This window comes from Lycium ferocissimum, chromosome 5, assembly GCF_029784015.1.
Source record: "Lycium ferocissimum isolate CSIRO_LF1 chromosome 5, AGI_CSIRO_Lferr_CH_V1, whole genome shotgun sequence".
NCBI lineage: Eukaryota > Viridiplantae > Streptophyta > Magnoliopsida > Solanales > Solanaceae > Lycium > Lycium ferocissimum.
In genome coordinates, this window is record NC_081346.1 from 71,832,823 (window position 1) to 71,844,667 (window position 11,845).

An 11,845-nucleotide genomic window follows, 5' to 3' on the forward strand; every position below is an offset into this window, starting at 1 on the left:
CATCATAACTATAGTACAAAAACAATCTACTAGTTTTACATAGGACTTGCAACGCATTCCCAATGAAGGTGCCGCCAATAGTCCAGCAAAAAATTGTTAATAATCTGTCCAAAAAATCACGCTCCATCCTATGCATTTGATTAAGAACTTCCATGTTGATCTGTTTGCTGCTTCTCCTTGTCCACTCCTGTTTGTACTTCATTTTCTTCTTGTAACACTAATCTGTAATTTAAATCTCTTTTTATCTTTTTGGATGTCGCATTTGATTTTTTTTTTATAAAGGTTAGTTAGGGCCTAGGGGCTCAAGCTAAGAAAACAAAATCCTAATATTTGAAATTCGAATCTTCCACCTATAAAACATCATAAAATTTAAAATACCAACTTCCGTAACTCTTGAAATTCACAACGACATGTTACAAAACATTGTTATCGTTGACATATATATGTGAAAATCTTTACCTTATTAGCTTGGGAGATTATGATATCTGATTATCCCTTACAAACTGTCACATATGTTGCGGACAAGGATCAGAATTAGGAACTTATGAGTTCAAATTCTAGCTCGGTTGAATTATTGAGTTCTAAATTTATAATTTTTATATATATATGTTTAATAAATTTCTTAATATAAATACATAAACATAGGTCAAAGCTATTGGGTTTGACGTAACCGTGCATCTGCCCTTGGTTGGAGAATATGAATAATATGTTGTCAGTTATCACAGCGCAACATGCACTCCAATTTCTGATACTAAAATAATGTACCACCATTTGACACTTATAAATAATTTGTTGATTAGCATATACCCACAGATCCTAAAATTATGAAATAAAAATTGCACATGCCGTAGGTAGAAATGATTGGTCTGCCAAAAAGAAAAATGATAGAGCAGTGATGATATGGCGGCTTCTTCAAGAAAATGAAATAAAAAAAAATAAAAAATAAAAACTGGTTTATAGAATGGAAATAATATAGTACTAGGATCTTTTTATATTTTTTTTTGGTAATAAAATATTGAAACCACGAATTTGGTAAGCCAACAGGACAAGCAAAGCAACCTGTGACTATCCTAAGAGACCAAGAGAGGTCATAATCTAATGGATCTATAACCACTACGGTACTACTGTTTATTAGACCACTTTTGTTCTCTTGTTAATTAAATTTATTATGAAATAAAAACAACTATTTTTTTCTCAGGAAATACCTATTTAAATATTTCCAAGGACAACAATTACAGTAGTAGGATTAACGTGGGCAAAGTTTCAGTCTTGCCTTATAATGGTGAATGTAAATTTATAAGGCGGCTGGAGGATTATAAATTTATAAGTTTTGAATTTTAGGACAGTCATGTGGCATTCCATGATCATATTGCACATAGACTTGTGGAATGCCACTCAGATAAAGGAGAGTCGAGGGTAAAACTTGTCAATTCATGATAAATCCTCATTAGAGTTCAAAATTGCACCTAAATTTCACCTCTACTTCAACCAGCTATGATCTCCGATAGTGACTCTTACACGACATCAATTTAGATTAGTGATGTCAGTAAATCCTGCATTCTCGCTGATTGAAAGAACAAGTTGAAATTCTTACAAGTTGAAGGATGTAAAAATCTATTTTCTTAACCTTTCCCAATGGGCTTCAGAGTTTCAGAATGTTGAAGCTTGGATTGTGTGACCAATTATAATAGGAGTATGGGTTTTTCTTTAATCAATGTTTTCCACTTGCAAATTTTGAGGCACCCCCATGTTTCTAGTTTACAAGACCATGAGCCCGTTTGGATTGGGCTTTATAAGTTGCATTATAAAATTTGTTTTCGATTTTTAGTGCAGCCCGAAGCAAAAGCCATTTTGTGCTTAAAAAAGCCCCCAAAATTAACGCCGTTTGGGCTTAAATTTTATCTAAAGCCCACTTTATACCGAAAACAACTTGAGTGTTTCAAAAAAAAATAAGTTGGCCTACCCCAACTTATTTTTTTGGGCATTTTACATAAATAGCAAACATTTGGGGGCTAAACAAGCTGCATAGCTAATGTTTCAATATTTACGTTCAAAAGAGCAAATCGGCTTAGCTCCCACATGTGTATTCAAATTTTTTTTTAGTTGTATTCATGAATACAATATTTTTTTTTTTTTCGTATTCATAAAATAATTATACGTATTCATAAATTGGCTTGTTGTATTCATGAATACAACGTAGTAAAAATTAAATACATATACACCAATAATTGTTGTATTCATTTTTTTCACGTATATAATTTTGTTTCGCCGTATTCATGAAACTTTGTATTCAAAAGTAGCTACTTTTTCACCGTATTCATGAAATAATTATCTATATTCATAAACGACTCGCTATATTGATGAATAAGTCGAGTAAAAATTGAATACATAAAAATATAGATACACAAAAATAAAAATACACTATAAAAAAAGGAATAATCTAAATGAATGACACAAAATGAATCTTATGAAATCATTGTTACAATCTAAATTTTTTTTTATTTCAATTTGCGTATCTAACGCTGGTTCGAAAACTAGGATCTCGTTTAACATTGCGCAAATTTAAACATTTCCAAAGTATTTTCGTCGTATCCGATTTCAATTTTTGTGGTTCACCCTGAGATGGCGTCCCGCGCAAAAGGTTGGCAAAGGATGGTTTTTTTTCTCCGTTCTCCGGCATTGAAAATTTTGAGGCACCCCCATGTTTCTAGTTTACAAGACTACGAGGGGCCCGTTTGTCGAGCTTTGGCCATGTCGGTGTCGCCTATGCCCATGAGCAATGGGAGAAGAGGGGGAGAGATGGAAGGATTGCCTTAAAAGTGAATAGTTTGATGGGTATTCTATTTTGTATGTATATATATATATATATATATATATATATATATATATATATATATATATATATATATATATAGTTACTAAATGTCATTAATACACAAATGTTTATGGAGAAGTAATTAAATTAAATTATAGCTTACCAAATGTCAATACCCATTTTTTTTTTTAGCTTATAAGTCGTTTTTTTAAGCCCCATCCAAACAAGCTCCATGTATCTATTTGTTTTTTACTCCCTCCGTCCCATAATAAATGTCACCTAAATTAAATTTTTTGTCTCATAATAAGTGTCACTTTAGGAAACTAAGACATAAATTGGCTAGTTTTTTCCAACTCTACCCTTAGACAAAAACGAAAAGTTAAAGTAACATCTAAATCATGATTGGAAAAGCCACATGTAAGAATTTCTAAGTATTGTTGACTTCCAATGTCTAAAGGATTACTTTGTGCATGCTCTAAACAAGAGGAAAAAGTACCTTATTTTTATTATATAAAGAGCACCTCTTAGTAAACTTCCATATCGCTGTTATTGTTTTCCTTAATACGTTTTTTTGCTAGGTGGCACTTATTATGATCTAGAGCGGTAAGTTCCAAGACATCATGGAACCAGCTGCCTCTGTGGCAGAATATTCATCTACATATGATCATCTTCAGTAGCATATTCCATGAATAAAACTAACAAGTGTTTAATCATAGGGAAGCATTTACCTTCAATGTGAGGTTTTCCTAATACCGAATTTAAATTTAATCCTGCTTTAATGTCAGATACTAAAAATCGGATGAGAATTAAAAAAATATATATATATTTCATGCATAAAAAATTATTGAGGTGAGTAGAGCTTGATTATGTTGGTTTAACTCGAATACGTTATTTTCTTATTTGAACTATAAAATATAAGTAATTTTTTAAAATAATATGTACATATAGTAACTGAATGCATTATTTTATTCTGAACTATGTAGTATTTTTTTTTATTACATGTATACATATAATAAGATCATAATTATTTTAACACTGCTAATTTTATTAATTCTAAATGCTGAATTTAACTGAATGCATTATTTTTTTAATTGAACTATGCATATGTACAAGAATTTTTCTTATAAAAATGTACGTAAACATAATCTTCTGTTGGAATCAGTCAATTACATTGAACGTGTAAATATGTTTTCCGCCATTAGTAGATTAATTACAATTTTTTTCTTATTTTAATTCATGTTCTGCCTTACCAAATGATGTTATGCTGGTCCACTTACTAGATAGCTAAGTGAATTATTTTGTGGAATATTCTAAATATAAATAGCCAACTAGACTTTACTGATTTTTTTTACCTTAGTATACATAAATTACATTGAATATATACAATTATACATATATATATATTCATCGGCTATTTTTAACTTAGGCAATTTATAAGCAGTTATTTAGAGTAATTTCTCTCTCAAATAAAACAATAATCCATAATCTAGGATAGAAGGAAAAGAGAAGTTCAAAGACCAACATACTTAATATAATTGCACGGTTTCTCTTCAAATGGGTTGGTCTTTAATTTTTCCCTTCAAATGGTCTGGTCTTTAATTTTTGTGCTTCAAAATCAAACTTCTACCTAGTGTGTATAAGTTTTTTAAGGCACCGGCAATAACTTATGGGATGTTATGATCCGAAAATATAAATTTAATGTCCCGAGAAAAAGTTGTTTGCATTGAGGGGTAAAATTAAAGACCAGCACAAAATAGAGACAAAAGTGCAAATGACCCACATACTTTGGTTTGGGCCATTCTGGATCGTCACCTTAGAAAATGGCCCAGCCCAACTCAATGGCCTAAACAAAAGCTTAAAGTTCCTAGTATAAGTTCCTCCAAATCCAAAAATACGTCCTTTCCACAAGAAACATTATTAACTTGAAGAAGAAGAAGAAGAAAGGAAAACAAAGAAAGAAAATTTTCTTCCTTAAATGTCTCTTTTTAAAAAACGTCTCTCAAGCTCAACTAATCTTCATCTTCAGTTCTTCAACTAACTTGTTAAAATTAACATTTGATGATCCATTCATCGCCAATGCGTTATGAAATGTCTCTTTCACCTGCGCAATATTCTTCCTTAAATTGTTTCAAGTCTCTCTGTTCATCAAATATTTAATCTTGTCACGTACTTCCTCCCTTCTTGATCGACTCCCCATCACGAAGATTGATTCCAACTTTCCAATCATAAACCACTAATTTTCTTCGGTTAAAGTTGATCGTGACCGCAGGATAACAAATTAATGGCACCCCCGCACCAAATGCTTTCCACTGCTGCACTCCATCCACAATGACTCAAGAAACCTCGACAAGGAATGTGAAATCACTCCTCATTTGATTGCACCAGATATATCGATCAATCCTCGATCCTTCACCTTCTCTTCATACTCAAGGGGCAAAATACTTTTTTCATCTTGACCTAACTTAAGTATCCAAATGAAATTAACTTCACTAAGCATAAGGCCATGAGCTAGTTCAAGAATATCTTCTTTATTAACAATGGCTATACTCCCAAATGAGACGTACAAGACCGAACCACGTGGGCTTGGTATCGAGCCATTGGGTGCAATCAATCTCGTACCATAGGCTATCGGGGATAGTCAATTCAGTGAAATTCGCTGGACACAATTGGACCGATTGAGTAGAAATTGAGATTTTCTTGAATTGTTGTGACAGCTTCAATTCAAGTTCTTCAATTGTGTTAGCAATTATGATATCTGCTTTCCAACATTTGAAATGCATTGTAGATACTTTGGTCCACCATCGATTCTGGGAAAAGCTAAGGGCAAGTCACTTGCTTCAATAGACTTAATTCCAGGAATATAATCAACAGGGTCTTGCGATTTTCTCTCGTTCAACAATAATGGAAATATCAATTTGCCGATGTATAAGTTATATTATACTATAAGGTTAAAAAATGAGAAGCATCGTATTTTTCATGAAAGAGAAGTCCTGTTCGTTTATTTCGTTGTTACGAGTATTAGCCTTGATAAATGTTTTAATTAAAATTAAAACATCTGAATTTGAATATATATTTGAACATTAAGATTAAAAATTCGAATCGATTATATATCCGAATATTAATATGTCATATTAAGTTATTATAATTAAGATTGATTATTTTCTCTCTATCCTGATGTATAAACATTGTCTTTATTTAGAATTAATAAATATTAAATTTAATAATCACTAATAATATATCAACAAAATATTTTGAAAAAATATATGATGGTTCAAAAGTGCATAATTGCATTTCGGTGGTCTCATGGTAGGTGGTGTTGGTGATGATGGTCGAGTGAAGTGGTGGTTAATGATAATGGTTCGATGGTGATAGTTTGTGGTGATGAATGATAATCGCGGTGGACAATAGTTATAGTTAATGATGACATTGATGACGGATAGAAGTGTGGTTGGTGATAATGGTAGTCACGGTGGTGATTGTTAGTATTAATCGAGGTTGTTATGGATAATGGTGAAGTTACGGTAATGATCAGTAAATGGTGGTCATGGTAGTGATGACTAACCGTGTGATTAACGATGGTATTGTAGTTGTGGTCAAGACGGTGGTTATGACTAATGACTGTGGTGGTTGAAGATGGTGGTTACGGCAGGTCGTCATGCCGTGGTTGATAATTGTTTTGGGGGGGGGGGTTTTACAACAATGTTAGATGGTGGTTATGGATGAGGATGGTAATATTAGATGGTGGGGCGTCGAAGTGAGAGATATGGTAGACGGTAAAAGAATGATAATGGTGAGTGATGTCGGATCAATGGTGGTTAGCAAGATCGAAAGTTGATAAATTAGCTGTGAAATGTCACCTTTGAATAAATTCTTCAACGAATAACATCTTAATATAACATACTTAATGATTGAAATATGAATAATTAAGATTCAAACCTCAAAAACAAACATTCTTAATGATGAAAATCTGAATAATTACGATTTATACCTTCATCAAGTGAAAACATGCCTTAATTATTACTCCTCCATCTCAAATATTTGTCGCATTTTTTATTTACACTCATTAAGAAAGCATTTATAATCTGACATTTTGACTATTTTACCCTCTTAATATATTTCATTATGTTCTCTCTCCGCAATAAATATTTACTCTATTAATGACTTAAACTCCTTAGGTGTTGATATGTGAACTCACAAAATCAACCATTGGTAATTAATACAAGGTAAAATGGGAAAAGCCACTTAATTTTGTCTTGGATAAATAAAACGATAAATATTGTGAGATAAAATATTTTTAAGAAGGACAATAAATATTTTGAGACGATGGAGTACTACTATTTGCTTCCCTTTGGAAAGATCAATTAATTATTACTCTTTTTATCATATTATTAATTACTATTTATCATAAAAATTTACTTATAATTACTTTATACAAACCAAATTGTGTAAATAGTTTTTCATGTCAATCCATAGAACTTCGAGAAAACAGCAGCTTTGTAAGGACCACAAAAAAGAGACGTGGATAAACGGCAAGCATGTGGAAATCTTCACAAGATAACGTACTTTAAATAGAATCAGCATATAAGATCAATAATTGCATACGAATATCTTTACCTAAAATAATTTTTCAGTACTAGGAGTTTTATATTTACTTCCTGCGCATTAATCTACACTAAATAATTAATTTGGCATCAATCGAAATTTAAATCCAACTTATCTACATGTGATTTCTTGTATGATTCTTATTTACGAAATATCAATAATAGCATAAAGTGTGTTTTTTCTAACTACTTAAATTTTTAGATGATATAATGTACACTTCAACATTTGAGTTTCATCGACACATATTATATAAAAGAATACCTACTTGCTTGGGGCATAGAAAAATTAGCTACACATGTGAAAAGGTGTGTTGAAGACATAATATAATTAAGTAAATAAAATGTGTTCTCTTAAATAACTTAAATTTAAATGAGATTATCATAGTCACAGTTTCGCAGTCACTCATTTCAAACATTTTTTCTTTTTATGATGATATTTGTCTTGGTATGAAATTCTCAACAAATATCATTAAAACTTATGATCCTAAACATAGTTTAAAACACGTACCGTCAGAGCCGATATGGCCATTTTGTGTAAGCAAATCCGAGTGATAATACAAGGCAAACACCAAAGCTGGTTCAGAGAAGAAAGAGACATGAACAATCCCATATTTCTTGGCAATAATTGATGGCCAAGAAAAGAAAGTGTTCAGCAACAAAACAATTGATTGATCAACACAATTATCCTTCACTGATTTCCCAACAAGTTCATCAACTACTCTGAAAAATTATTTGTAAAACCTTCCCAAAAATTGCAATGAATTTATGCTTCGATCAAAAATCTAATGGAAAACCATCTGAAATAGTTAAATAACGTATGTCAAGCCCAGATTCACGGGCTTTGGGGAAAATATCATCATTATTGGGCTCTGATGATGTTAACTGGGCTTTTGTTATTTGAGAGTGAATGAATTGAGTGTTGACGAAAGTGATGATGAAACCTTTCGAAGCAAGTTTTAAAGCTAGATGAATTGTTGGGTTTATATGGCCTTGAAAAGGGTTTGGAATTACTAAGGCATGAGGCAATTTTTGGTCTCTAATTTCTGCCATTTTTTTTTTGGTGGTAGTTAATTTGGTGAACTTCAACTCTATTTATCTTGAAGAGTTGATAGCTCAGCCTTATTTATCGGACCAGCGGGTTTATGTGAATTCAGTAATTTTTGCTAGACCTTGTATCTGTACAATCAAACCTGTTTATAATGATGTTTGTTTGTCCCGATAATTTTTGGTTGCTATAGCAAAATATTGTTAGAGAAAATATATCATATAACATAATGAAAGATCGGTAACAAAAAAAGAAAAGAAAAAAAGATTACTATAATGAAATGTTGTTATAGATACGAAATGTATTAAGTGGGTTCACGTGAATTTAGTAGCTTTGTTGGACCTTGTATATGTATAGTCAAACCTTTTTATAACGATGATGTTTGTCCCAATATTTTTTTGGCTGCTATAAATAAATATCATATGTATAATAATATTATATAACATACTAAAGACTCAAAATAAAAAAAACAAGATTATAGTGAATTGTAGAGTGATTGTTATAGATGTCACACCCCTTTTTTGACGCCCCGAGCAATGAGCCTTACGGTCTTATTATTAAAGGGTTTTTCCATTTGAAGTGACGGTTTTGAATAGGGATTATTTATTTACAGAGTCGCCACCTGGAATTGAGTTTTGGTGTTCCAAGTCACCTTATGAATCCCTGTCAAAGGAAATGACTCTTTTATTATTGGTGCTGAAAAACAAAAGCACTCCAGTAGCGAATTCCGTTGACCTGGGGAGAAGGTATTAAGCATTCCTCGAGTCCCGTGGTTCAAAGAGACGGTCGCTTTATCGACTTATACTTAGCTTAAACTATTTTTGGATAAATTATGTCCCGAGCCTTGATTTGCTCGTACTTTTATTGTTGAACATTTATTGGTCTTAAACCGGATGCGTAACCGCATTCCGGGTTTTTAAGCGTCTGAAAATAAGATGCGTAACCGCATTCTCAATCGAAACAAGATTAATTATTAAAACGATATTGGCCAAGGTGCGTAACCGCATCCTTGAGTTGTTTAAGCGTCTCGAAAATGAGATGCGTAACCGCATTCTCAATCGAAACAAGATTAATTATTAAAACGACATTGACCAAGGTGCGTAACCGCATCCCTGAGTTGTTTAAGCGTCTCAAAATAAGATGCGTAACCGCATTCTTAATCGAAACAAACGTCTTGAAACGTGCCTAAAGCTCATCTAGCGTTAAAGGCAATTATTTGTCTCTAAAATCCGAGACTTATTATTATTATTGATTAATTATTTTTTAGTCATTTTTCACTCTTTGACGACGGGTTTTGAGTAACTTCGCAACCCATCTCGCTCCCCTTACAATTGGTTTTTCCGCTCTTTTCTTTTATACGTGATTACGAGATTTGAAATAATTCGCATCTGATCTAGTTTAACTAATTAAATGATCGGGTCTAAGCATATTTAGCCATCCCATTAAACAAAATGAAGAGGAAAAGAGCACTGTTAACACCACTTTTCTTTTAATAATAACATTGAATTCTCCATAACCAGTTCGTTTGGACAGTCATGCATACCATTGAATTTCCTTTCAGTTAACATCCAAATAAAAATGAAAACCAACAGAAAAGCAAATGCCTTCATTAAATACGCAATTAGATTGTATCAAATTAAAGGTATGAACTTTCTCACAATGACAGAGGCATAAATATATTTACAACGCCACCAAAGCACGATATGGACTAAGCAAACATTAATATCACAAACACGAACAAAGCAGAAATTAAATTCATACGTAAGAAATGGACCTTACGTACAGGAAATTCAACATTTTAAGCATCAAATAAATATCCAAGAAAACTCAAATTAAAGGAAAGTTAAGAATGGAAATTAAAGGAAAGTTAAGAATGGACCTTCACTATTGCAATTTCAAAGTCTCGTTTAACAACGAATAAATACGACTTCTGTTCCAACAATGAAACCCAACAGCAAGCTTAAACCAAAACTGCTGACCGAAATTCGAACGGAGTACCGAAACCTCGCTGGACCTTACCAACTCAAAGTTACATTGACGGTGATATGGTCTTTACTGATGGTGGACTGGTTTAATGGTGGTAAAGAAGTGGGCGGGTGGAATGTCAAGTGAAGTGGTGGCTTACGGGGGGAGGTGATGCGGTGGTGGTGTGGTTATGGAAAATTTGAAGAAGATGATGGATGATTTTTTTTCTCTGTTTCTGTCCGTCTCCCCTTTCTCTATCTATATTTCTCTGTGTCCCTTTTCCTTTTTTATTCCCCCTTTTTCTTCTTGTGTGTATGTATTATATATTTGTGGGAAATGTGAGTGAAGAAGGAGTGGGACCCCCAATTCATTTATGCCCCTTCTTTTTTGTGAAATAAATGTGTGTGTCTATTTCTATAGGTATGGTGTGGTCCCCAAAAACAGAAAAAGATTCCCTTTCTATATTGTGTGTGTATGTGTATCAAATTATGGGACCACTCAGAATAATATTCCCACTCTTATCACGTGTTCCTCCTCTTTTTGTGATAAAATTTGTTATAACTCTTTGTCATTTGGCAGTGGGGTAACATGATCCCATTTGCTCATTTTTATTTTTTTATTTTTTAAAATGTAAAAACAAAATATTTAATAACTATTTCTAGATAACTAAAACAAAAAAATACTCTTAAAATAAATAACTGGCTAAGCAAAATTAAAACCTATAAAGCATATTTTTTGTAATTTTTCTTTCTTTAAATCACAATACTTATACTCTAAAAATAGCAAATATTTTTGTTCTTTTTGATTTTAGCAAATAAGCCTACAAAAAAAATAAAAAAAATTGAAAATCAAAAATTAAAATTAAAAAAATATTTAAAAAATATAAGGGGAAAACACAGGGGCAAAAATTCGTGTCACAATAGAAGGGCGGTTGTATTAAAATTTCCTAGATAGTTATAAGATTTTAAAGTCTCTTTTCATAAATTAACTTGAAATTGTTGGAACTCATAATTTAAAATTTTAAATGGTCTCCCCGATTTGGGAAATTTGGTCTTTTTGAAAATGGAATTTTTTTCGGGGAATTTGGGATTGTCCTTCCCGGGGTGGTCTTTAATTTTGTTCCTAAAAAGAGCTTTCTTTTTTCCCAAGGCCCAAATTTCCCCCAAAAGGAATTTTGAAAATTTTAATATTTTTTTTTTGAATTGGGTTTAACCCAACCCTGAGATTAAAGGGGAAAAAATTGAAATACCCCCAAAGAAGCGCAAAAAAAAAAAAATTTTTTCCGAATGGAAGTTAGAGGTGGAACAATGGACCAGTTCGTGAATCCAATACTTTTGACGTAAAATAACTTTTTTTAAAATTTTATTAAAATTAAAATAATTGATATATTAGAACCTATAATTTTGAAAAAAGATAATT

At 32.0% G+C, this 11,845-nt stretch overlaps 1 pseudogene; it reads right to left on the reverse strand.

The window, feature by feature from the left end:
• Nucleotides 1-4,525: 4,525 nt before the first annotated feature.
• On the reverse strand, nt 4,526-8,478 carry LOC132058531 (UDP-glycosyltransferase 86A1-like; annotated as a pseudogene).
• Between the last annotated feature and the right edge of the window lie 3,367 nt (nt 8,479-11,845).